The 25,129-nt window shown below is 43.4% G+C and overlaps 1 protein-coding gene across 1 annotated transcript in view; it reads right to left on the bottom strand.

The window, feature by feature from the left end:
• Positions 1–25,129, bottom strand: part of prkd2 (protein kinase D2) — a 47,503-nt gene that overhangs the window by 16,510 nt on the left and 5,864 nt on the right. The gene's annotated exons all lie outside the window — the stretch shown is intronic.

The following is a 25,129-nucleotide window of genomic DNA, read 5'->3' as shown; positions in this document are numbered from 1 at the left end:
TGTGTGTGTGTGTGGCTCTCACACACACACTCACTATTCTGAGAAAACCATGCTGGTCGCATGGCAAACACATACAGTGGGCTCCAAAATAATTGACACCCTTGATAAGGATGAGTAATAATGACTATATTAAATAAATAATTAAAATATTGTGCTATATCGTATGACTACTGTTTTCAAATGACTTTGTGCCCAATAGAATTTAATGGTGAATAATGTATGTGTCATTTTGGAGTCACTTTTAGTGTAAATAAGAATAGAATATGTTTCTATACACTTTACATTCATGTGGATACTACAATAATTACAGAAAATCCTGAATGAATCGTGAACAATGATGAGTGAGAAAGTTTCAGGGGGGTCAAAGACCATATCTCTAGGACACGCTAACCTCTCGTGTCATTGGTAACGGCGAGAGGTGAGCGTGTCTTAGAGCTATGGCAATCATTTCAGACCTCACTGTATATAATCCAGAATCCTATTTCAGATATCAAGCGGTTAAAATGTACTGACAGAGAGTTTAGAAAAAGATTCATTCTCAACAGTGCAAAATGAAGGTCTCTCAGTGAGCAGCTGTCAAATCAAATTCACAGCTGACTGGGGGTCAGTGTTAAGATAACCCTTCCCCGAGCCACAGAACTGAGAAGCAACAATCAAATCTAATGTTATTTGCCACATGCTTCGTAAGCAACAGGTGTAGACTAACAGTTGAAATGCTTACTTTGTCCAGAGATAAATATAAAAGAAATAAAATGTATAGAAATAGTGACACGAGGAATAACGAATGAAAAATGAACATGCTCAAATACAGAGAGTACCAGGACCGAGTCGTTGTGCAGGGGTACGAGGTCATTGTGGTAGCTATGTACTGTACATATAGCTAGGGGAAAAGTGACGAGGCAACCGGATAGATAATAGACAACTCCATATCATACGGGGATGGGCAGGGGTGCTCAGTAGGGAACAGACAGAACACATTGAAAAAGTCACAGGGGTAACACTATAACCCTGTCTCTCACACACACACACACACACGCACACACGCACACACACACACGACTTCCAAAAGTGCCCTGGCAGTTACGAATGAGTCAGTCAATGCCACCTAAGCGAGGCTAGTGGTTTGTATGGACAACCCTGTGCTCCTGAATAGTTCGTATAGTCTGGTTCAGGTCAGCAGCACTATACATGTTACAGGGTGCGGGTCAACAGGGCTGGGACATGACCACTTCATCCAGCACCACAAGAATCCCCAGGGTATAAAACAGCTGGCACGCACAGTATATGGGCCTATGAGATAGGATTGCTTGATGGCGGCATAAAATGCAGCATGCTGCTAATGTTAGTAAGGGAGTCGGTGTATCTGGGTCATCGAGAACAGCGAGGTGGTGACCTCTCCCATATGGGGCGTGGCACAGGTACGTTCAACTTGTTTGCTAGGCCTGTCAAAGGGATGACGGGGTTATGGGATAGCGTTACTCGTTTACTAGGAGAGAAGGCCTGCGTGCTGGAACGTACATACTGTTAACAGAGCACTGGAGCTGGTCAAGAGAAAGCAGCCCCGACCTCTCGCTCGCCCCCTGCCACCTCACCCGGAAGGCCCTCCTGTTGTCGACTTCCAGACTGACGAGAAGAATATCAAATAAACCCATCAACTTCTGGAAGCAATCGGGACTCGAATGATGCAATTCCATATTCCACATGATGAAACGAGCATGAATTTCAAAAGAACAATTCTCCCTGTCATTTTACAATATACCGTGTTGACCTCGGTAACAATTCAACCGTTTCACTTGGGAGGCGTTTCGTGTGTTACGTGTCTCGCCTCGACAACCAGAGACAAACAAATGCACGTGGCATATAATCATGCACGCCTTTCCATTATTTAGCATGAAATTGTGTAAACTCCTCGCAGCCTAGCCCCTACTGTACACCCTCGATCAATTTCACTCCCTCCGTTTTGGGACATTTGTCATGCAAATGGAGGGCTGGAGAGAGTGGGGAAGGGACTGGTTTGGTATTCAGCATCTGTCTCTCTCCTTCTCTGTTCCACCCCCATCTCTCTCCCTCTCCTGTTGCCCCCCCCCCCGGTTGTTCCCATGATTCCACCCTGCAGCCCATCTGGCCAGACCCTACACACTAACAGGAAGAGGGAAGCGGAAGGGGGAGAAGATAGGGAAGTTGTTTTTTCTTCCCGTTATCAAAGACCAGAATTAGCAACTTTCTGTTGGGGGGGGGGGGGGCGCAAAATGTTGAATGCGGTTGCAAAATAGTTGGAAAGAGATTCTCGACGTGCCGATTCCATGCGCAAAACGACATTTGATTCAGAACTGAAGTTGTTTGTTTTTTTTCATTTTAAATGATTATACAGATTTCTTGCCTCAAACAGACGTTATGTATATGGGGCACACAACGATCTGAGCTCTGCAGATTTTGGCTAGGAAGAGAGAATTATTAGATCACTTATTCTGGTATTGCCCCTACAGTATGTAGCTTGTTTCTGGTCACAGGTTCAGGAATGGCTGAAAAATCACATTAAGTTCAAATTAACCCAATAAATAGCACTGTTGGGAGATTTGGATAGCCAGTCAACCAATCAACAGTAATAGAAGTATATACATTAGCAGTCAAACGTTTGGACACACCTACTCATTCAAGGGGGGGGATTTCTTTATTTTCTACATTGTAGAATAACAGGGAAGACATCAAAACTATGAAATGACACATATGGAATCATGGAATGACGATAAAAAACAAATCAGAATATATTTTATGTTTGAGATTGATCAAAGTAGCCACCCTTTGCCTTGATGACAGATTACTTCATTCATGCAAAGATTGTTATTTATGTTTTTACTAATAATGCCATGTATATAAAATGTCTATATATAATAACAAAAGAACAAGCTGTAAAAACACTACACACTCCCTGCCTGTACACATTGCACACACTCCCACAGTCCCTCTGTTTATGTCTCTGCTGCTCACCAAACACACCCTCTTTCTTTCTCCCAGTGGGGAATCAACAACATCACATCTGAGGAAGGCCAAGAGCTTTGCTTGACTCCCTGCCAAACAACACAACCCTGTTAGCCCACCACACCCAGCTGGGTCATGCTACTATGCTGCCCGAACAGGAGTCAACAACACACACAGTGAGACCCACTCCAGACCAGGCCTGTCCCAATACCCAGAACCACAAAGGAACCCCCCATCCTTACTGCTCCCACACTAACTTTCCAACTCTGTTCGTCAACATCACACCCAAACCTGCTATAGGGCCAGACCAGAACGCTGTCACCACAGACCTACTCAAGGTTATAATGTCCATCGTCCCAAACCACAGTGGTGGGCCCTAATCACAACACACTGCCACACTGTCCCAGTACGCCACACCCAGCCAGTGTTTTTAGCCAATTTGGGTTGGGCCAAACTTAACCTAGGCAACGATGTAGTATTGTTGAATGCATTAACAGTCTGACACCTCGGCTAGATGACATAACCAAACCTCCCTTTTCATTGGCCTGGCTCTTCTACTTTTAAGTGGAGCGACTTGTGGTGTGGGTAACAAGACATCCTCTCTTTCCCGGTATCTGGGTTAGCATAGCGCATGGGCGGCATAGTGTACTAGGCTTCTAAGCAGTCTATATCTAAATGCATGGAGACTGTGTGACTATTTATTTGCACAGGTGCGTTTGTGCAGTATGTATTCAGACAATGGGAGCGGGTGCAATCATATCTTGTTGGCAGATTGAGTTCGTTTGCCTGGAGATAGTGTGTCTCTAGCCAGCGTCTTTGTGTTGCCAAGGATCAGGTTTCCCTCCTGCTCCCTCCTCGGGCCAATGCCTTCATTATGACTGACTGATCAATTATGGAGGTCCTCCTCCCCACCCATTCCCACTCTCTATCCTGCCATATTCCTCCTTTGTTTTTCCTCCCCCTTCCTACTTTCTCCTGCCCTACTCTCTCTCTCTCAACTCCCCTCTTTCCTGGTTCCTCCACTCTCTCAATTCTGCCTCCTCTCTCACTGCTCTTTCCATCCCCATCATCCACTGCTTCAGAATAAGTTAGGAAGAGTTGCCCAGCCCAAGGTAAAAACCCGTCAGGGCTTTAAAAATCTATCCAACCACTCATTCTAACCCCAGTCAATCTCGACAAAGTACCTCAGGTTGTCGCTAATAAGCAGTGATGCCATTGCCACGTTTGTCACCTCCAGCCGTCTGACCCCTTCCCGCCCCGTCGTTCAGAAGTCCAACAAACATGGGGAGAAATGTATCCACCAGCGAGGTGGGTTCATTCCCTCTATTAGCAGATGAAGTCATGTTGCTGTTGGCTGTGACTGAGGGGAGGGAGTTCTGTTCTGGATTGGCTAGTGGTTGGAGGGGCTCTGCTGCTGCTGGGTTTGATGTTAGATGATCAAATTCTCCAGGATTTCTGTCGGTGGGCTATTCATTCTAGCCTGGGTACTAGTCTGTTTCTGCTCTTTTGCCAACGCCATATGGATTGTCATGCTTGACAATGAGTACGCAAAAAGCACAAACAGATCTCGAACAAGGGAAGGGCTTACCAAGAAAAACTTCCAAAAGGACTAATTTGAGGTAGAAAGGAGTTAGAGCACTCAACAACAAAAAGTTGAGATCTATTAACGTGAGATCAAATATATCAATTGTACAGGATCTATTCTCTCTCATTCTATTCTCACTGACTGGACTATGTTTTGAGTCACACAAAGAGTAGAAGGGAGAGAGATGACCCTATAGCAGTCCTTATAGCAGCCAGCCCTCATCAGAAAATGTCCTACAGACTGCACACTCTCCCTTTCTCCAGGTGTCCACCATGTTGACGCTGTCAATAACAACTAAACTCAGCAAAAAAAAGAAACATCCCTTTCTCAGGACCCTGTCTTTCAAAGATAATTCGTAAAAATCCAAATAACTTCACAGATCTTCATTGTAAAGGGTTTAACCTTTCTAGCGCAGGCATTCCGCTAGTGGAACCCCTCGACAACATTCTGCTGAAAAGGCAGAATGTGTGCGAAATTCAAAACATTTTTGGGGAAATATGGAACTTTCACACATTAAGTCCAATACATCAAATGAAAGATAAACTTCTTGTTAATCTACCCATCGTGTCCGATTTCAAAAAGGCTTTACAGCAAAAGCACAACATATGATTATGTTAGGTCAGAGCCAAGTCACAAAAACACCCGGCCGTTTTTCCAGCCAAAGATAGGAGTCACAAAAAGCAGAAATATAGATACAATTAATCACTAAGCTTTGATGATCTTCATCAGATGACACTCATAGGACATCATGTTACACAATACAGGTATGTTTTGTTCGATAATGTGCATATTTATATCCAAAAATCTCAGTTTACATTGGGGCGTTATGTGCAGTAATGTTTTGATTTTAAAAAATCCAGTGATTTTGCAGATAGCCACATAAAATCCCAGAAATACTCACAATAAACATTGAGAAAAGATAGTGTTATTCACAGAATTAAAGATAGACTCTCCTTAATGCAACCGCTGTGTCAGATTTTAAATTTTTTTTAAGGAAAAAGCATAATCTGAGTACGGCGCTCAGAGCCCAATCCAGCCAAAAAAATATCCGCCATGGAGTCAACAGAAGTTAGAAATAACATTAGAAATATTCACTTACCTTTGATGATCTTCATCAGAATAAACTCCCAGGAATCACAGTTCGACAATAAATGACTGATTTGTTCCATAAAGTTCCATAAAGTCCATAATTTATGTCCAAATAGCCACTTGTTGTTAGCGTGCTCAGCCCAGTAATCCATTTTCACGAGGCGTGAGCACTACATCCAGAAAAAAATTGAAAAGTTCCGTTACAGGTCGTAGAAACATGTCAAACGATGTATGGAATCAATCTTTAGGATATTTTTAACATAAAACTTCAATAATGTTCCAACCGGAGAATTCCATTGCCTGTAGAAAAGCACTGGAAGGAGAGCTAACTCTGTCGGGACCGCGCATCACGAGCCTGAGACACTCTGCCAGACCCATGACTCATTCAGCTCCCATTCTCCCCTCCTTTATAGCAGAAGCCTGAAACAAGTTTCTAAAGACAGTTGACATCTAGTGGAAGCCTTAGGAAGTCCAACTTCACCCCATAGAAACGGTGTATTCGGTAGGCCAAGCATTGAAAAACTACAAACCTCATATTTCCCACTTCCTGGTTGGACTTTTCTCAGGTTTTCCACTGCCATATGAGTTCTGTTATACTAATAGACATCATTGAAACAGTTTTAGAAACCCAAGAGTGTTTTCTATCCAATACTAATAATAATATGCATATAATAGCATCTGGGACTGAGTAGGAGGCAGTTTACTCTGGGCACGCATTTCATCCAAAAGTGAAAATGCTGCCCCCTATCCTAAACAGACTGTTTCCCATGCTTGTTCAATGAACCATAAACAATTAAGGAACATGCACCTGTGGAACGGTCGTTAAGACACTAACAGCTTACAGATGGCAATTAAGGTCACAGTTATGAAAACTTAGGACACTAAAGAGGCCTTTCTACTGACTCTGAAAAACACAAAAAGGAGAATGCCCAGGGTCCCAGCTCATCTGCGTGAATGTGCCTAATGGCATGCTTCAAGGAGGCATGAGGACTGCAGATGTGGCCAGGGCAATAAATTGCAATGTCTGTACAGTGAGATGCCGAAGACAGCGCTACAGAGAGACAGGGCGGACAGCTGATCGTCCGCGCAGTGGCAGACCACATGTAACAACACCTGCACGGGATCAGTACACCCGAACATCACACCTGCGGGACAGGTACAGGATGGCAACAACAACTGCCCGAGTTACACCAGGAACGCACAATACCTCCATCAGTGCTCAGACTGTCCGCAATAGGCTGAGAGAGGCTGGACTGAGGGCTTGTAGGCCTATTGTAAGGCAGATTCTCACCAGACATCGCCGGCAACAACTTTGCCTATGGGCACAAACCCACCATCGCTGGACCAGACAGGACTGACAAAGTCTTCACTGACAAGTCGTGGTTTTGTCTCACCAGGGGTGACGGTCGGATTTGCGTTTATCGTCGAAGGAATGAGCGTTACACCGAGGCCTGTACTCTGGAGCGGGATCGATTTGGAGGTCGAGGGTACGTCATGGTCTGGGGCAGTGTGTCACGGCATCATCGGACTGAGCTTGTTGTCATTGCAGGCAATCTCAACACTGTGCATTACAGGGAAGACATCCTCCTCCCTCATGTGGTACCCTTCCTGCAGGCTCATCCTGACATGACCCTCCAGCATGACAAAGCCGCCAGCCATACTGCTTGTTCTGTGCGTGATTTCCGACAAGACAGGAATGTGTTCTGCCATGGCCAACGAAGAGCCCGGATCTCAATCTCATTGAGCACATCTGGGACCTGGTAGATGGGAGGGTGAAGGTCAATCCCCCAGAAATGTCCGGGAACTTGCAGGTGCCTTGGTGGAAGAGTGGGGTAACATCTCAAAGCAAGAACTGGCAAATCTGGTGCAGTCCATGAGGAGGAGATGCACTGCAGTACTTAGTGTAGCTGGTGGCAACACCAGCTACTGACTGTTACTTTTGATTTTGACCCCCCCCCCACCCTTTGTTCAGGGACACATTATTCAATTTCTGAGAGGTCACATGTCTGTGGAACTTGTTCAGTTTATGTCTCAGTTGTTGAATCCTGTTATGTTCATACAAACGTTTACACATGTTAAGTTTGCTGAAAATAAACGCAGTTGACAGTGAGAGGACGTTTCTTTTTTTGCTGAGTTTAGAATCTTTATCTTGGGCAGAGGGTAGATTGTCCAAACCGAAGTAATTGAAATAAACACACATCGAAAATATAAAAACGTCAGCACTCAAAACAAACATAGTGAAGTCAAGGGTACACACACACACACACAGTACAAACAAATGAATAGGCTGGGTGTCATGGAGAAGTCTCTTTGATTTTGAAATGGGAGCTCAGAGAACAATATATTCTATTCAGACCAAATGACGTCATGCTTCATAAGCAGCCCTCTCCACATCGCTGCTCTCGATCAGTTTGTTTGTTTATTTGCTTCCTTGTTTCTTTTAACAGTGCTATCACCTGACCTCGTGGTCATCTGTTGTGATCATCCAGGCTGTATTCAGTAGCCTCTGGCAGAGAGCTCCTTGTCCTGATTCTGGCCCGGCTTCTCCTGACATATTTTCTCTCCATCTCTTTCTCTTTCTCTCTTGAGGCTATGGGTTTGATTAGATTCAATCCGTGTGATCGCTCGATTGAAATGAAAAGGTAATTTCCGATTGAGCCAAGTGTGCAGTTTTTACAGTGAATGCAAACTCCGCTAATGTGGGAACATTTACATTTAAATGTAAATTGAGCTACAACGTGCTACGGATTTAATCAAACCCTCAATCGTTTTACTTTCGCTCCTGTCTTGGATTGACCAGACATATCACTGGCATGTGATCATATAGTAGAATAGGATATGATGAAAATGTGTTGGAAAACAACAGGGAAATGAGGCGTGTATTTACTATAGTGTTTCTGTTTTATTATCTTTGACATAGAAGTGGAGGCTTTCTCCTTGAGGAAACCTACTGGAGAAATGTTAAAAGGGCACATTTTTCAGAGCTTCTTCTCTTTTCTATAACCTATAGGGAACACAGTATGTTGTCTATACTGTAAGGTTTCTCACATATGGGTGGCAATAAATCAGGAAATGGGGGAGGGGGATGCACAGGGTATACTCAAATTAAATACTGTAGTGTTTACTACAGTTTTTTTTTTAAAGTGTAGCGTTTTTGCGGACATTGCTGTAGTATTTACTACAGTGTTTTTTTGGATACTACCTTAGCATTTCTTATAGTATTCTACAATATACTACAACATTCTTTAGTAAGTAGTACACAATTGAGGGATACTACAGTATGTAGTATAGTATTCTACAGTATACTACAGTTTACTACAGAATTCTATAGAAAGTACTGTAGTATTCTATAGTATTTTTTCATGTGGGTTCACTCAGTAAAACACAAAGCCGTAACAGGAAACAACAACATGATGCGGGGCAAAACCACAACTCCCCGACATTATTAAAGAGGTGCCCTGAGAGGGATTAGACATGTGAGTTTTTTTTATGTTGACCTCTCCTAGGAAAAACTCTCATTTAGAGCATTCATAGCATTCTACAGTGCTTACACCATGGCCTCACAGCAACAGAAAGGACTGTGTTTAGGACCTCACAGAAAGAGCAACCTTGTCTATGACATCACAGACAGAGAGAAAGCAAGAGAGAGGGACTGTCTTTGGCATGGTTCCCCAACTGGTGAACCGCGGGCTGAATTTAGCTCGCAGGTGGTTTTATGTGGGCCCCCAAGTTTTCTGAGCAAATTATTTTTATTATTATTTTTTCCAGATTTTTCTTTTTTGGACATAAAACACTTAAAAACACCAGGAAATCAGATTCAAGTGGTTTTAATTTTGGAAATCTTATTTTATTTGATAAAAAAAAATCAATCAATCATAATCACTAGTTATAACTATGCATGGTTGATGATATTACTAGTTTATCTAGCGTGTCCTGTGTTGCATATAATCGATGCAGCGCTGGAGGTTGATTTCAACGAAAGCGCATTAGCGAAAAAAGCTCAATCGTTGGACGACTGTACCTAACCATAAACACCAATGCCTTTCTTAAAATCAATACCCAGAAGTATATATATTTTAAACCTGCATATTTAGCTAAAAGAAATCCAGGTGAGCAGGCAATATTAACCAGGTGAAATTGTGTCACTTCCGGGTATATGCAACAGTTTGGGCTGGCTAGCTCATTGCGAACTAATTTGCCAGAATTTTACGTAATTATGACATAACATTGAAGGTTGTGCAATGTAACAAGAATATTTAGACTTAGGGATGCCACCCGTTAGATAAAATACCGAACGGTTCCGTATTTCACTGAAATAATAAACGTTTTGTTTTCGAAATGATAGTTTCCGGGTTCGACCATATTAATGACCAAAGGCTCGTATTTCTGCGTTGTTATGTTATAATTAAGTCTATGATTTGATAGAGCAGTCTGACTGAGAGATGGTAGGCAGCAGCAGGCTCGTAAGCATTCATTCAAACAGCACTTTCGTGCGTTTTGTCAGCAGCTCTTCGCAAGCACAGCGCTGTTCATGCCTTCAAGCCTATCAGCCTAATGGCTGGTGTAACCCATGTGAAATGGCTATCTAGTTAGTGGGGTGCGCGCTAATAGCGTTTCAAAACATCACTCGCTCTGAGACTTGGAGTAGTTATTCCCCTTGCAGAGGGTAATGCTGCTTCGAGTGTGGCTGTTGTCGATGTGTTCCTGGTTTGAGCCCAGGTAGGGGCGAGGAGAGGGATGGAAGCTATAATGTTACACTGGCAATACTATAGTGCCTATAAGAACATCCGATAGTCAAAGGTATATGAAATACAAATGGTATAGAGAGAAATAGTCCTATAAATACTATATTAACTACAACCTAAAACCTCTTACCTCGGAATATTGAAGTCTCATGTTAAAAGGAACCACCAACTTTCATATGTTCTCATGTTCTGAGCAAGGAACTCAAATGGTAGCTTTTTTACACGGCACATATTGCACTTTTACTTTCTTCTCCAACACTTTGTTTTTGCATTATTTAAACCAAATTGAACATGTTTCATTATTTGAAGCTAAATTGATTTTATTGATGTATTATATCAAGTTAAAATAAGTGTTCATTCAGTATTGTTGTTATTGTCATTATTACAAATGAATAAATAAAAATAGTTCGATTAATCGTTATCGGCTTTTTTTGGTCCTCCAAATACCGGTATCGGCGTTGAAAAATAATAAAATCGGTCGACCTCTAACGTGTACCCCTCCAGCTATTCTGACAGCCTTTAGATCGCCAAAGTGATGACATTTTCATACATAATCTATGATAGCAGGGTCACAAAAATACCACTTTTATCCTCCCTCTACCTAAATACTATGCAACTATCCAAAAAGTTACTTTTATCGATAACATAACTGTGTTGTGAACAAGGCTCATCAGTACAATATTTCAATAGCCATACATGGCTTTACGACAGAGTCAGAAACAGAAGAGTTCTCACGATAGCCTTGTCCTCCTGTTCTTCTAAAGGTAAGAGGAACATACACCCTCCTCAAACAGCCATTGTTTAGACAGCCATGTCTCGTTTTTCAGCTGAACACACTGTACAGTACACAGCACCAATGCCAAACCCCATCACTGGGAGTGTGAGTATCTCCAGACAGGGCGTGGAAAGTCCTCCATAGTGGGAAAGTCCTGTGGGGAGTTAGAACCCTCCCTGTTCAGGGACATGTTTAGAACGGGGCCTAACAGAGGACATGAAAGAGAACCATGCTGCCACTGAAATAGGGACAAGTGTTTAATGAGGCATTGCCGTAGCGACTGGGGTGTAAAAGACGTCAGCGTGCAGCCTCATTAGCACCTGACAACAGCTTGGCTCGTAGCTGGAATTTCTCCTTTCTCGTTGTGGGTTAGCGGGGCATGGGCTATTCTTAACCCCGTGAGGTCACTGTGACGAAGGGATGAAACAGACGACAGGAATGTCTTCTATTCCTGTCCTCCCTTTGCCCCCAAATCAACACCGCAGGGTAAGAGTGACAGCACAAGCCAGTGACGTCAGAGTTTATAGAGAGAGAGAATGACAGAGGTGAAGTCGGACGGTTACATACACCTTAGCCAAATACATTTAAACTCAGTTTTTCACCATTTCTGACATTTAATCCTAGTAAAAAATCCCTGTCTTGGGTCAGTTAGGATCACCACTTTATTTTAAGAATGTGAAATGTCAGAATAATAGTAGAGAGAATGATTTATTTCAGCTTTTATTTCTTTCATCACATTCACAGTGGGTCAGAAGTTTACATACACTCAATTAGTATTTGGTAGCATTGCCTTTAAATTGTTTAACTTGGGTCAAACGTTTTGGGTAGCCTTCTACAAGCTTCCCACAATAAGTTGGGTGAATTGTGGCCCATTCCTCCTGACAGAGCTGGTGTAACTGAATCAGGTTTGTAGGCCTCCTTGCTCCCACCCGCTTTTTCAGTTCTGCCCACAAATTTTCTATAGGATTGAGATCAGGGCTTGTGATGGCCACTCCAATTCCTTCACTTTGTTGTTCTTAATCCAATTTGCCACAACTTTGGAAGTATGCTTGGTGTCATTGTCCATTTGGAAGACCCATTTGCAACCAAGCTTTAACTTCCTGGCTGATGTCTCGAGATGTTGCTTCAATTTATCCACATAATTTTCCTGTCTCATTATGCCATCTATTGTGTGAAGTGCACCAGTCCCTCCTGTAGCAAAGCACCCCCACAACATGATGCTGCCACCCCTGTGCTTCACGGTTGGGATGGTGTTCTTCAGCTTGCAAGCATCCCCCTTTTTCCTCCAAACATAACGATGGTCATTATGGCCAAACAGTTCAATATTTGTTTCATCAGACAAAAAGTACGATCTTTGTCCCCATGTGCAGTTGCAAACCGTAGTCTGGCTTTTTTATGGCAGTTTTGGTACAGAGGGTTCGTCCTTGCTGAGTGGCCTTTCAGGTTATATCAATATAGGACTCGTTTTACTGTGGATATAGATACAAAAGTATCTATTGATTTGCACTTTTCACACCAAAGTACGTTTATCTCTTGGGGACAGAATGCGTCTCCTTCCTGAGTGTTATGATGGCTGCGTGGTCCCATGGTGTTTATACTTACGTACTATTGTTTGTACAGATGAACGTGGTACCTTCAGGCATTTGGAAATTGCTCGCAAGGATGAACCAGACTTGTGGAGGTCTACAATTCTTGGCTGATTTCTTTTCTGATTTTCCTGTGACGTCAAGCAAAGAGGCCCTGAGTTTGAAGGTTGGCCTTGAAATACATCCACAGGTACACCTCCAATTGACTCAAATGATGTCAATTAGCCTATCAGAAGCTTCTAAAGCCATGACATAATTTTCTGGAATTGTCCAAGCAGTTTAAAAGGCAAAGTCAACTTAGTGTATGTAAACTTCTGTCCCTCTAGAATTGTGATACAGTGAATTACAAGTGAAATAATCTGTCTGTAAACAATTGTTGGAAAACTTACTTGTGTCATGAACAAAGTAGATGCCCTAACCGACTTACCAAAACTATAGTTTGTTGAAGAGAAATTTGTGGAGTGGTTGAAAAATTAGATTTAATGACTCCAACCTAAGTATGTAAACTTCCGATTTCAACAGTAAAATGAAAAACAGAGAGGAGGGTGGTGGTAGGAATATTGCCTATTGTTAATGCCATTAATCCGATGCGGAAGTGTGAGAGTGACCGGTTGTTGCAAACTGGGAGAGGACTGCAGAATCGCAGAAATCCAAACCTACTAACTACACCTAGACACAAGGCCCAATACTCTCTGGAAGACAGGAAGTCAGAATGTTCGCTAGAAGAGAGTGTTTGTGTCACAACCCTGAGTGCAGTATTCCCCTGCGTCCTCACATTCAGCCTTACCACACACACACACACACACACACACACACACACACACACACACACACACACACACACACAGGAAGAAACAGGCCCGGGCCTCCTAATAGCCAGACTGTTGGCCCAAGTTTCAGAGAGAAACCCTGGAATTGAGCAACAGAGACTAGATGTGTAGGACACCAAATTATTCACCACTAGCTTAACATAAAGTTGTAGTAATATTAACCCTAAGTATGTGATTTTAACTGTAATGCAGTGGAGGCTCCTCCTCTGAGGAAGGAAAGGACCATCCTACTCAGTGAATTTCATAAAAATAAAAATAAAAATTGTGAAACCTTAGTTATAATTTTAAGATAAAACCATACTAAATATATTCACGTTACCAAATAACTGATTGAAACACACTATTTTGCAATGAAGGTCTACAGTAGGATCAACAGCACTCTATAGGGTATCACCATGGTGTATCCGGAGGACAGCTAGCTTCCGTCCTCCTCTGGGTACATTGGCATCAGTACAAAACCAAGGAGGCTCGTGGTTCTCACCCCCTTCCATAGACTTACACAGTAATTATGACAACTTCTGGAGGACGTCTTCCAACATATCAGAGCTCTTGCAGCATGAACTGACATGCTGTCCACCCAATCAAAGGATCAGAGAATGAATCTTGTACTGAAAGCATAAGCAACAGATAGCTAGCACTGCAGTGCGTAATGTGTGGTATGTACTTGAGTCAAAGAGAGAGAAAGGCAATAGTTTAACAGTTTTGAGCAAATTTATTTGTTCAAAAATGCAGGAGAAGCAGCAGAGAGAGCTAACTATATTTCATTTTATTTGTTTACCTTTCACTTAATTAGCTAATGCAGCTAATTTAGTCTACTCAACAACCTGACTCAAACAGAGAGGAATGCTATTTATGTGTTCTTGTTCAGTGAACGCGCCTTTTTTCGCTGACTCGTGGTTAGCGGTGGAAGGAAGTATGAGGCACTGCTCTGTCTGAACTTCGTCATGGAGAGTAGGACATGGAAAGGCACACAGGTTTACATTCCTGACGTGGCTGCTGCATACCAGAACATGCTCTGTAAACCAGCAGGACAGGAGTGGGAGAGGAGTGGAAAAACTGATGACACACACACACACACACACACACACACAAGCGTGACAACACAGATACACACACACACCAGAGTGCAAATACAGATATGCCCACATCTAGTACCAATAGTGCCAATCTTGACCAGCAGGGCCAGGATATGGCGCCAATCAGCCTGCTATCTGGATCCAGGGCTATATGACATATTCTACACAAACCGGAAGAGCCCAAGCTGGAATCATTTTTCCTCCAGTATACAACAAGGGAATAAAAGTCCAGATTCATATACCTCCTCTTGACCACAGAACTTGGCAAGCCTAAGAAAACAGGCCTACTTATTCAACAATGGACCAACATATCCAACCTGGACTCAGGGGTAGACGTAACATTGTTACCATAAATTCGAGACACTACCATCAGTATGATATGTATTCATTTATGGACATCCATCATCCATTTTGTGTGATACTGTATGTTACGAATTACAATTTGTATGATGTATTACAAATTTGCTAAATGTATGATATTTTACAAATTCCAATCTGTTGTTGCCAACGTTAGCTGGGTGGCTAATGCTAATGTTAGCTAGGTGGCTAATGTTAGCTAAGCTAGGAGTTAGTGCGGCAGCACTGTCATCTGACCAAAGACCCCCATTCCATCAATTGAGTGCAACTATACAGCAAATGTCCCTTTCTCTCCCCAGCATTGGCATGATGTGTAATATGTAGTTCTTTAGGTAACTTTAAAATTATAACCGAACTACTACTTGCCCTTTTAAGTTGCTTCCTCCATTCACAATTCACAGACCATACTCTTTCGCGGTATGCACCTGCTTGACCTGTTAATTAAGTATAGTCTTGAGTATGTAAATGTTGCTCTATGCAAATTGACAGTATTATCCTCTCACACTTTGCCGGTAAACAACCTATTGAATTCACATTTTTCCCCCCATGTATCATCTGCCATTATCATCCTTCAATCTTACTATTTTTATTATTCAGCTTTTGTATTTTACCTGCTGTTTCTCTGATACAAAACACTCTAGAAAACGGTACAAATTCATGAGTCTGATATTAGGCTCCTCCGATATACCTGCAGATAAATCCATTTGTACTACTGTTCACATTTTGTTCTTATTGTGCAATTGTTAAGATACATCATGGGTCAGATCTTCTTAAAAAGGTCATTTTTGTCCAATAACGGACTGGTGCCCCGATTTATAACAACATAAATTAATCATTTATAGTAATAACTTGACCAATATCCTCTACAGACACACACACACACACTTTAAATACTTTATTTGAATCCACAAATCACTTTACAGTTGAGAAGGATTCAACCATTTCAAAGGACATGTATATACAGATAGTACCTTCTCCACACAGCAAAGCCGACACAGAGCGTTAACTCGCTTATTCAGGCCTGCAATCTGAAGGCCACAAACTGTCAGCCTAAGTACATGGCTGAGACTCCTGAATATCAGCCCCAAAGGCTTGCGCTGATAACCAAAGCTACTAAGGTGTAACACAAGGGGCTGGCATTTCAGTAAATTGTCAGCAAATGTCTGCTCCAAGTAGGAGCTGAAAAAGCAACCCACTTCCAAAATAAGCTCCTCCCTCTGGCCTCCCCCCACAACAACATCTGGCATATTTTACACACACACACACACACACACACACACACACACACACACACACACACACACCTAGCTATTATAGTACACAGAAACCAGCAGCCCAGTCCTGTGAGGTGTCTCTTATGAAACGGGAGGATTATGCGTAGGAGAGAGGGATAGCTTATACGCTATAAGCAAGGTCTGTGTTCATTTCCATGTGTGGGTACACATGCATTTAAGTTTGTTTGGTGGGATCGATGTGTTAGAGGGGGCTGGTCTCGGGTGGGGGCTCGGCGACAAAGCGTCTCATTCTGCTCTGGGGGAGCGGGGAGGTAATATGAGAGCCGTGTCCAGACTGGGGCGGGGGGAAAGGGGGCCTGGGGATAAAGGAGCTGCGCTCCGCTGCACTGGACTGGGCTTTTGTGGGCCTGCCTCTCCCTCTGCCTGGCCAGGTAAGCCGATAGGAACCTGGCCCCTGATCCCCCCGGGCCTCGCTCTACACACTCGGAACTGAGCACAGCTTTCTTTATTCACAAGAGAAGGAGGGAGAGGGAAAAAGGGTGATGGAGAGCGAGACCTGAAAGAAAAAAAGAGAAAGTAAAGGAGTCAGGGATATGAGAGAGGAACAGGTGTACGAAGCATACCGATGTAGGATCTTCATTTGACCATGTTTCTCACAGCAGGAAAATAAACCTGCAGCAACAGGAAATTGTGAATTGCTGTGTGGATTATTGTTCATGGACATTTTCCGTAGGGGTTGATCAATTTTTTAGTTGGGTCAAGTCAAGTCTGACATTTTTAAGTGGAAAGTGCAAACTTTAGAAGCATTTTGAAACCTTCTATGCACAAAACGTTTACATTTCCTGCTGTGCAACAACAGGGGGATCAAATGAAGGTCCTGCATCTGTAGATCAGGAAAAGAGATGGAAGAGGAGAAGATTAAGATGGGCAAAATGTAAAGAAGAAAGACCCCCTCTTCTTTTCCCTAGAAACGCCTCCTCCTCCCTCCATCCCACCTCCACTCAGCAGGCCGGGGGTTATAGATGGGACTCTCCAGAGAGATCTCAAAAGAACACTGCACAACATGTGTTTGCTGAACATTCCCAAGGCGTGCTGGGAGTGCATGGTCGGTCACACACACACATTCCTCCCCATCCACACTGGGAACCACAATGGACACATTACTGGGCTGTGAGTCATTCCCTTTATGTAGGCTCCCTCTCCTCCCTCTGCTTTTGTTCCTTCCCTCCTCCTATAACCCATTCTGGTTTTTATCCCTCATGTGTGTGTGTGTGTGTGAGTGAGTGAGTACAAGTGAGTGAGTGTGGAGAGAGAACAAGTGAGAGAGAGTGGAGAGAGAACAAGTGAGTGAGTGTGGAGTGAGAACAAGTGAGAGAGAGTGGAGAGAGAACAAGTGAGAGAGAGTAGAGAGAGAACAAGTGAGAGAGAGTAGAGAGAGAACAAGTGAGAGAGAGTAGAGAGAGAACAAGTGAGAGAGAGTAGAGAGAGAACAAGTGAGAGAGAGTGGAGAGAGAACAAGTGAGAGAGAGTGGAGAGAGAACAAGTGAGAGAGAGAGTGGAGAGAGAACAAGTGAGAGAGAGAGTGGAGAGAGAACAAGTGAGAGAGAGAGTGGAGAGAGAACAAGTGAGAGAGAGAGTGGAGAGAGAACAAGTGAGAGAGTGGAGAGAGAACAAGATTGAGTGAGTGAGTGAGTGAGTGAGTGAGTGGATAGAGAACAAGATAGAGAGACAGATGCAGGCTAGTGCTGCAGCTCCAGTCACATGACTAATGTCAGCGCTCCCCTCTTCAAAGAGTTTGTCTAGACATTTTTACAAGGGACATCAGCGTTCCCTTCTAGTGATGCTCCCAGCATAATACTAGAAACAAATAATTTCATTCTGACTTCATCTCTCTCCCTAACCTTCCCGCTTGTCTCTCCCATTTTCTCTCCACTCTTGTCTTTCCACTGCCAGAGTCCTCTCCTCAGCCCTAATGTAATTTGTTTACCGAGGTAGCTCCTCTCCTGCCCTCCCACCCCCCATCCCTTCCCCCAGCCAGTCTGGCAGTCCTCTCACCCCCTCAAGCTCAGTCCCAAAACAGCCCCAGGCGGACAAGGGTGACCCCACCCAGCCAGCTAGCACACTGACCCCATTGTCGTCAGGCTTACCTAACACGGCCCATTACTAAAACACCAACCTTAACTCTTACACTAAACCCTTCTTGTCATATGGCGGCCATTTTGGTATTGCTTCATGTTGGATTGTAATGTGGATATGAAACTACATACCGACTTCTGTAGAATTGATCTTTAAGGTTTCTGTACTTCCTGTGGATTTTTTGTGTTTTTTTTAGGTGGTAGATGAGCTTTAATACTGCAGATAGATTGTAGCTTCCATCAATGTAATTGTCTGCATCATTTCCAATCCCCCATATATTTTTTGCAAATATCTAGATTTATATTGTGTATATACACACATATTTTAAAAATATAATTTCCTTCATTATTTTCCCCTAACCTAATTGTAGTAAACTAATGGACAACAACACTTAGGCTTCTACTTCCAGCTTATACATACTATATACATTGTACGGACACACTATATTTTACAGTAGTTATCTTTTGTTTGTTTTTAGTCCTGGCCTTCCTCTATTTCTGAAGTCCATCCAGTTTTATTACCCTTTGACATATATTTTTAGCTGTGCCGTTTCACAAAAGTTCTGAACCTCTATACATTTCACGTTGGTTATCTTGTTGTTATTAGTCCCACCCTTCAGCTCCATTCAACCCCTCCCATCTATCACTTAACACCATCCATATTGAATTTCTTTTTGACATTTATTTCTCAACTGCGCTGTGATGCTTCACACAAGTTCTGAACCTTTCTATTCTCATAGTTTCCACAGACTGTAAATTAAAAGATCACCTTTGTTGTTGCTAAATGTATTATGACATGATCGATTCTTATTATTCTACCGAGCGATTCTTACTCAAACCACACGCCACGGCTCTAACAAAATCAAAGTATCATGTTAGAAAACCCATAGAAGAGGGAAACCACTAGTTGGGATAAATCACGTTTGTCCGCCCACATACTCAAAGTAATTAGCCACGGTTGAACAGCTTTTCACTGTGAGCCCTGCGCACGAGACCGAGAGCGTTGAAGCGCACGAGACCGAGAGCGTTGAAGACCCACATGACACACCTATATCTTTCTCTCATATAATCTATCTATGATAATCGTCTATGTCCCCTCCTTCCTCTTTTTATTAAAGTCACGGCAGTGCCAGCCTCAGTGTTGTGTATTTACTAAATGCTTCTCTAACCTCAGGTTCCCCGAGTGCGGTAGAGTGTGTGTGCGCGCGTGCGTGCCTACGTAGGCCTCCGACACACGCCGCGGAACAGCCCCGACACACACGTAACCCTCTGAGTATCTGCTGCCGTGCCTGGTAACCACGGATCCCATCCGTGACCTTGTAGAAAAAGGCCGCCCCAGACCCTCCAGAGCAAACACGGCTTTTCCTGGAAAGCACCGAAGAACATCGTCCAGGCAGCATCTCCAAAAGAAACGGCATCTAAGTTGAAGCTGCAAAATGGGCCGATCTGACCAAATTCACCTAAAACTGAAATGTGAGTTACAGATCTGTCATTGAAAGCAAGTCTAAGAAGAGGTAGATCTGTTCTATGTGTGCTATTTTTATGCTTTCAGTTCTTTTGTTTGTGCTTCTTTTACTTTCAATTTTGTACACCAGCTTCAAACAGCTGAAAATACAATATTTTTTGGTTATGGAAAATATACACTATACATACAAAAGTGTGCAGACACCCGATCAAATGAGTGGATTGGGATATTTCAACCACACCCGTTGCTGACAGGTGTATAAATTTGAGCACACAGGCATGTGTAGACAAACATTGGCAGCAGAATTACCTTACTGAAGAGCTCAGTGACTTTCAACATGGCATAGGATGCCACCTTTCCAACAAGTCAGTTCTTCAGAATTCTGCCCTGCTAGAGCTGCCACGGTCAACTGTAAGTGCTGTTATTGGGAAGTGGAAGCGTCTAGGAGCAACAATGGATCAGCCACAAAGTGGTAGGCCACACAAGCTCACAGAACGGGACCGCAGAGTGCTGAAGTGCTTAGTGAGTAAAAATACTATTTACTCAGTTCCAAACTGCCTCTAGAAGCAACCTCAGCACAATAACTGTTCATCGGTAGCTTCATGAACTGGGTTTCCATGGCCAAGTAGCCGCACACAAGCCTAAGATTACCATGCGCAATGCCAAGCATCAGCTGGAGTTGTGTAAAGCTTGCCGCCATTGGACTGTAGAGCAGTGGAAACGCGTTCTCTGGAGTGATGAATCACTCCTCACCATCTGGCAGTCCAATGGACGAATCTAGGTTTGGTGGATGCCAGGAGAACGCTACCTGCCCCAATACATATTGCCAACTGTAAAGTTTGGTGGAGGAGGAATAACAGTCTGGGGCTGTTATTCATGGTTCGGGTTAGACCCCTTAGTTCCAGTGAAGGGAAATCTTAACACTACAGCATACAATGACATTTTAGACGGTTCTGTGCTTCCAACTTTGTGGAAGGCCCTTTCCTGTTTCAGCATGACAATGCCCCGTGCACAAAGCGAGGTCCATATAGAAATGGTTTGTCGAGATCAGCGTTGAAGAACATGACTGGCCTGCACAGAGCCCTGACCTCAACCCCATCAAACACCTTTGGGATGAATTGGAATCGCCCAACATCAGTGCCCGACCACACTAATGCCCTTGTGGCTGAATGGAAGCAAGTCCCCGCAGCAATGTTTCAACGTCTAGTGGAAAGCCTTCCCAGAAGAGTGGAGGCTGTTATATCAGCGAAGCGGGGACCAACTCCATAATAATGCCGTGATTTTGGAATGAGATGTTCGACGATACTTATGGCCATGTGGCGTATTTCACAGCGGTTTAAATGGTACAGCGATTCTCTAACCGACACTTGCTTGTTTCGTCACCAAACAGAAATTGGAACTTTAGCAACCAGGAAATGGCAGAGCCAAACCCCTTCCTCGGGTTTGAATGTATACCAACTGGGTTAGGGATTCATGGCATTTACGTGAGTGAGCGTTGTTGTCTGAAGAGATAGAAGTGCATATGTCTGTCTGCCCTCGATCCACAGAGCTCTCTCCCTGCTCTCAAAGAGCCCTGTGTGTTCCCGTCTGCTGCCCTGCTTGCTTGCCTGCCTGCCGGACCAGCTGGGAGGGTTTTGCATAGTAACACACCGAATGCTTCTGCAGCTGCTGCCTCAAATTGGATTATGGTACAAAACGGGTTTTTAGCAGAGCTAAATCATTGGATTAGTATCATAATGTCTCGGGGTGATCTGGAATGCAGGGCTCTACAGTAATAGTAAGTATGGACCTACTATACAGCCTTTGACACCTTCTGTAGAAAAACACTGACAAGGTTGTTACTACCTAGACTAACTGAGTGACGGACGGGCCTCAACATTTTCGAAACGATCAAGTCCACTTTCATTGCGCTTAAAAGAACGATTGTTCAACTCTAGAAAACAGTGGCTTCAAACTAGGTACAAAACCACAGCATTCCCCTTGATCCTAGCAGCATATGGCCTGAACCTTGCTTCCCATCTCTCTCTTTCTCTCCCTCTCTCCCTATTTCTCAATCTCTGTAAATGTAATTTTCCTCTCTCGCTCTCTTTCTCTCTCTCCCTCTTTCTAAATCTCTCAATCCCTGTCAATACCCCTTTATATCGCTCTCTTTCTCTCTCTGTCATCCCCCCTCCCCCTCATCTAATTGATAAGTGGACATGTCATTAGCAGTGCTTTGAATAGTCAAATGGAGGAGTACGCTGCCTGCTAATGCCCGCCAGGAAACACTGTAAGTTCATGCAAAGCTGCTCCGAGCTGCTCTGCTATGATGCAAATGAACAGAGTGGGGAAGAGGGAAGAGTACGGGGTTTGGGTAAGGGAGCGCTGTGTGGATCAATGGCAGAAGCTGTCGTTTCAATATTGGACACCATTTCCTCTAGAAGCCTGCTGGTTGTGTGTGTGACTTCATAAAGCCGTGGTGTGGTAAAGGTGTGGTGGCTCAGACCATTGTCCTGACTCACTGAGCTGTGCACCTGCCTGGGTTTAGCGAATTGGTCTGATAAGTCTAGGTCCAAGAGGCTTCTAAACAGCTTCTACCCCCAAGTCATAAGACTTAACATCTAATGAAATGGCTACTCAGACTTTGCATTGCCCCCCCCCTTCACTCTTTTACGCTGCTGCTACTCTCTGTTATTATCTATGCATAAGTCACTAAAATAACTCTACCTACTTGAATATATTACCTCAACTAACCGGTCCCCCCGCACATTGACTCTGTACCGGTACCCCCCTGTATATAGCCTCCACATTGACTCTGTACCGGTACCCCCCCTGTATATAGTCTCCACATTGACTGTACCGGTACCCCTGTATATAGTCTCCACATTGACTCTGTACCGGTACCCCCCTGTATATAGTCTCCACATTGTTATTTTACTGCCACTCTTTAATTATTTGTTACTTTGTTTATTTCTTGATTTTTTTTCTTTTATTAGGTATTTTTCTTAACTGCATTGTTGGTTAAGGGCTTGTGAGTAAGCATTTCACTGTAATGTCTACACCTGTTGTATTCCGCGCGTGTGATTTAGGGCTCCCAAAACGCATACACACGCACACACACACACACACACTCAACCAAAATGGGTTAGAACAAGATCAAAATGTATCAAATGAACATATGTGATACACGCAGATCAATCGTTCGGAGGGCTGGATTGGTTGAGACAGACAGACCTGGATTAGGCGGAGTCGTCATGTAGCTACAATAACAGCAATAATATTGAATGCTAGAGGATTGTCTTCCGCCACACAATACAACGTTGTCCATCAGGCTGGACGCTTTTCGTCACGATCAGGACTAGCGGTGCAGTGTGTGTGCGCACGCAAGTATTCTTTACTGCTTTATTGTGTGGTGTGTACGCTCCTGCCTGTGTGTGGTGTGTGCAGTGGTGTATTTTGGTAAAAATACTTTAACGTTTTCACATGTGAGTTCCAAACATCTCTAACGGTCGCCCCAGCAGGAGTTTTTTTACGTGCGTGATGTCAGAATGCTCTCACTGTTCCAAAATGTGATTGTTACACAACAGGACAGTTGCCGTGCTAGAGGCATTACTACAGACCCAGGTTTGATCCCGGGTTTGTAGTAACGCCCAGCGTCGTCTGAGTTAGGGGAGTGTTTGGCCGGGGGGCTTTACTTGGCTCATCACGCTCTAGCGCCTCCTTGTGGTGGGCCAGGTGCCTGCAGGCTGACCTCGGGTCATCAGGAGAACGGCGTTTCCTCGGACACATCGGTGCGGCTGGCGTCCAGGTTAAACGGGAGGGTGTTAAGAAGCGAGGTTTGGCGGGTCATGTTTCGGGAGGACGCATAACTCGACCTTCGCCTACAGAGCCCGTTTGGGAGTTGCAGAGATGAGACTAGATTGAAACTGGGGAGAAAAAAGGGGGTAAAATAATTAATAAAATGCAAATATTTTTTTTTTTGCCCATTTCATTGTTGTGAACAATTTATGTTTGAGGCTTTTCTGAGTGGAGATACTTCTCTCTTCAACAAGAGCCCAAGCACTTCCCCAGTGTTTCCCCAGATCAACGATGCAGGCATTTGCGCATCTCCAGTCAGAACAGGCCTTGAACAAACTTTTTCCCCCTGGCACATTTTCCGGCTGGTGCCCGCATTGCCTTCATTGTTGTTTTCCTTACAAATAATAACTTTGGACATGTCTGTCAGACCAAAGATGTTATAACAAAATGAGGTGAAGGGATGATTCACTCGTCTTTCAAGTAAACTTCCAAAAGTGAATGATGGTAGATGACACACCCCCTTCAACATGCACACTGCAAACAGACCGAACTCATCTTGTCTCCTCTTCTTATCTTGGTTGACGCGAAAAAACAAACATGGCGGAGTGCACAAACCACCCATTGTCAGATTACTTTTGATTTTTAAAAAGTGTTTCACTCAGTTATTTAGATCGTAATTGCTATTAGCTCATTCAGATTATGGATTCTGTCAGCCAAGAGTTAGCTAAATATAACCGCTTGTGTAATGTCAATCTTTCCTCAGTTAGCGCTATGACTAAATGTAGCCTACATTTTCCGGTTTGGATGAGAATTGTGTTATGCAGTCGCTACATCTGTGAAAGTCTGAAAAATGCATCCAATAATAAATTGGTCTCGTTGAGGACATAACCTTGTAAAGACCGTGTTTGTGCAAAATGCATCTGTGAAAAAACAGTGTAGCCAGCTTTAACACGGACTGTTGCGTCATTTGTGACTGGGCATTCTAAATAAGTGCTTTAATCAAAGCAGTTTGAGGTTATGCTGCAGGGACAACTGTAGAATGATCACACCTGTGTGTTGATACGCGTCAAAGGGTTAAATAACTACTTAAAGTTGTTTTGTGGGGGAAATGTACTTTACCATTTATACCATTTATATTTTTTACCATTTATATTTTTGACTACTTTTACTTTCACTTCACTACATTCCTAAAGGAAATGATGTACTTTTACATTTTTCCCTCACACCCAAAAGTACTCATTACATTTTGAATGCTTAGCAGGACAGGAAAATGGCCCAATTCCCACACTTATCAAGAGAACACCCTGGTCGTCTCTACTGCCTCTGATCTGGCGAACTCAATAAACGCAAATGGTTAGTTTGTAAATTATGTCTGTCTGAGGTTGTAACGTGCTCGCTGGGAGTCGGGAAGCAAGTTCAGGGAGTGAATAATTGAATAAATAAATAAAAACATAATACAATACAAGAAACACGAACAACGCACAGACATGAAACT

The sequence above is a fragment of the Oncorhynchus masou genome, chromosome 13 (genome assembly GCF_036934945.1).
Source record: "Oncorhynchus masou masou isolate Uvic2021 chromosome 13, UVic_Omas_1.1, whole genome shotgun sequence".
Lineage (NCBI taxonomy): Eukaryota > Metazoa > Chordata > Actinopteri > Salmoniformes > Salmonidae > Oncorhynchus > Oncorhynchus masou.
The sequence above is the reverse complement of the archived record's forward strand: the minus strand, read 5'-3'. Positions and strand labels throughout refer to the sequence as shown.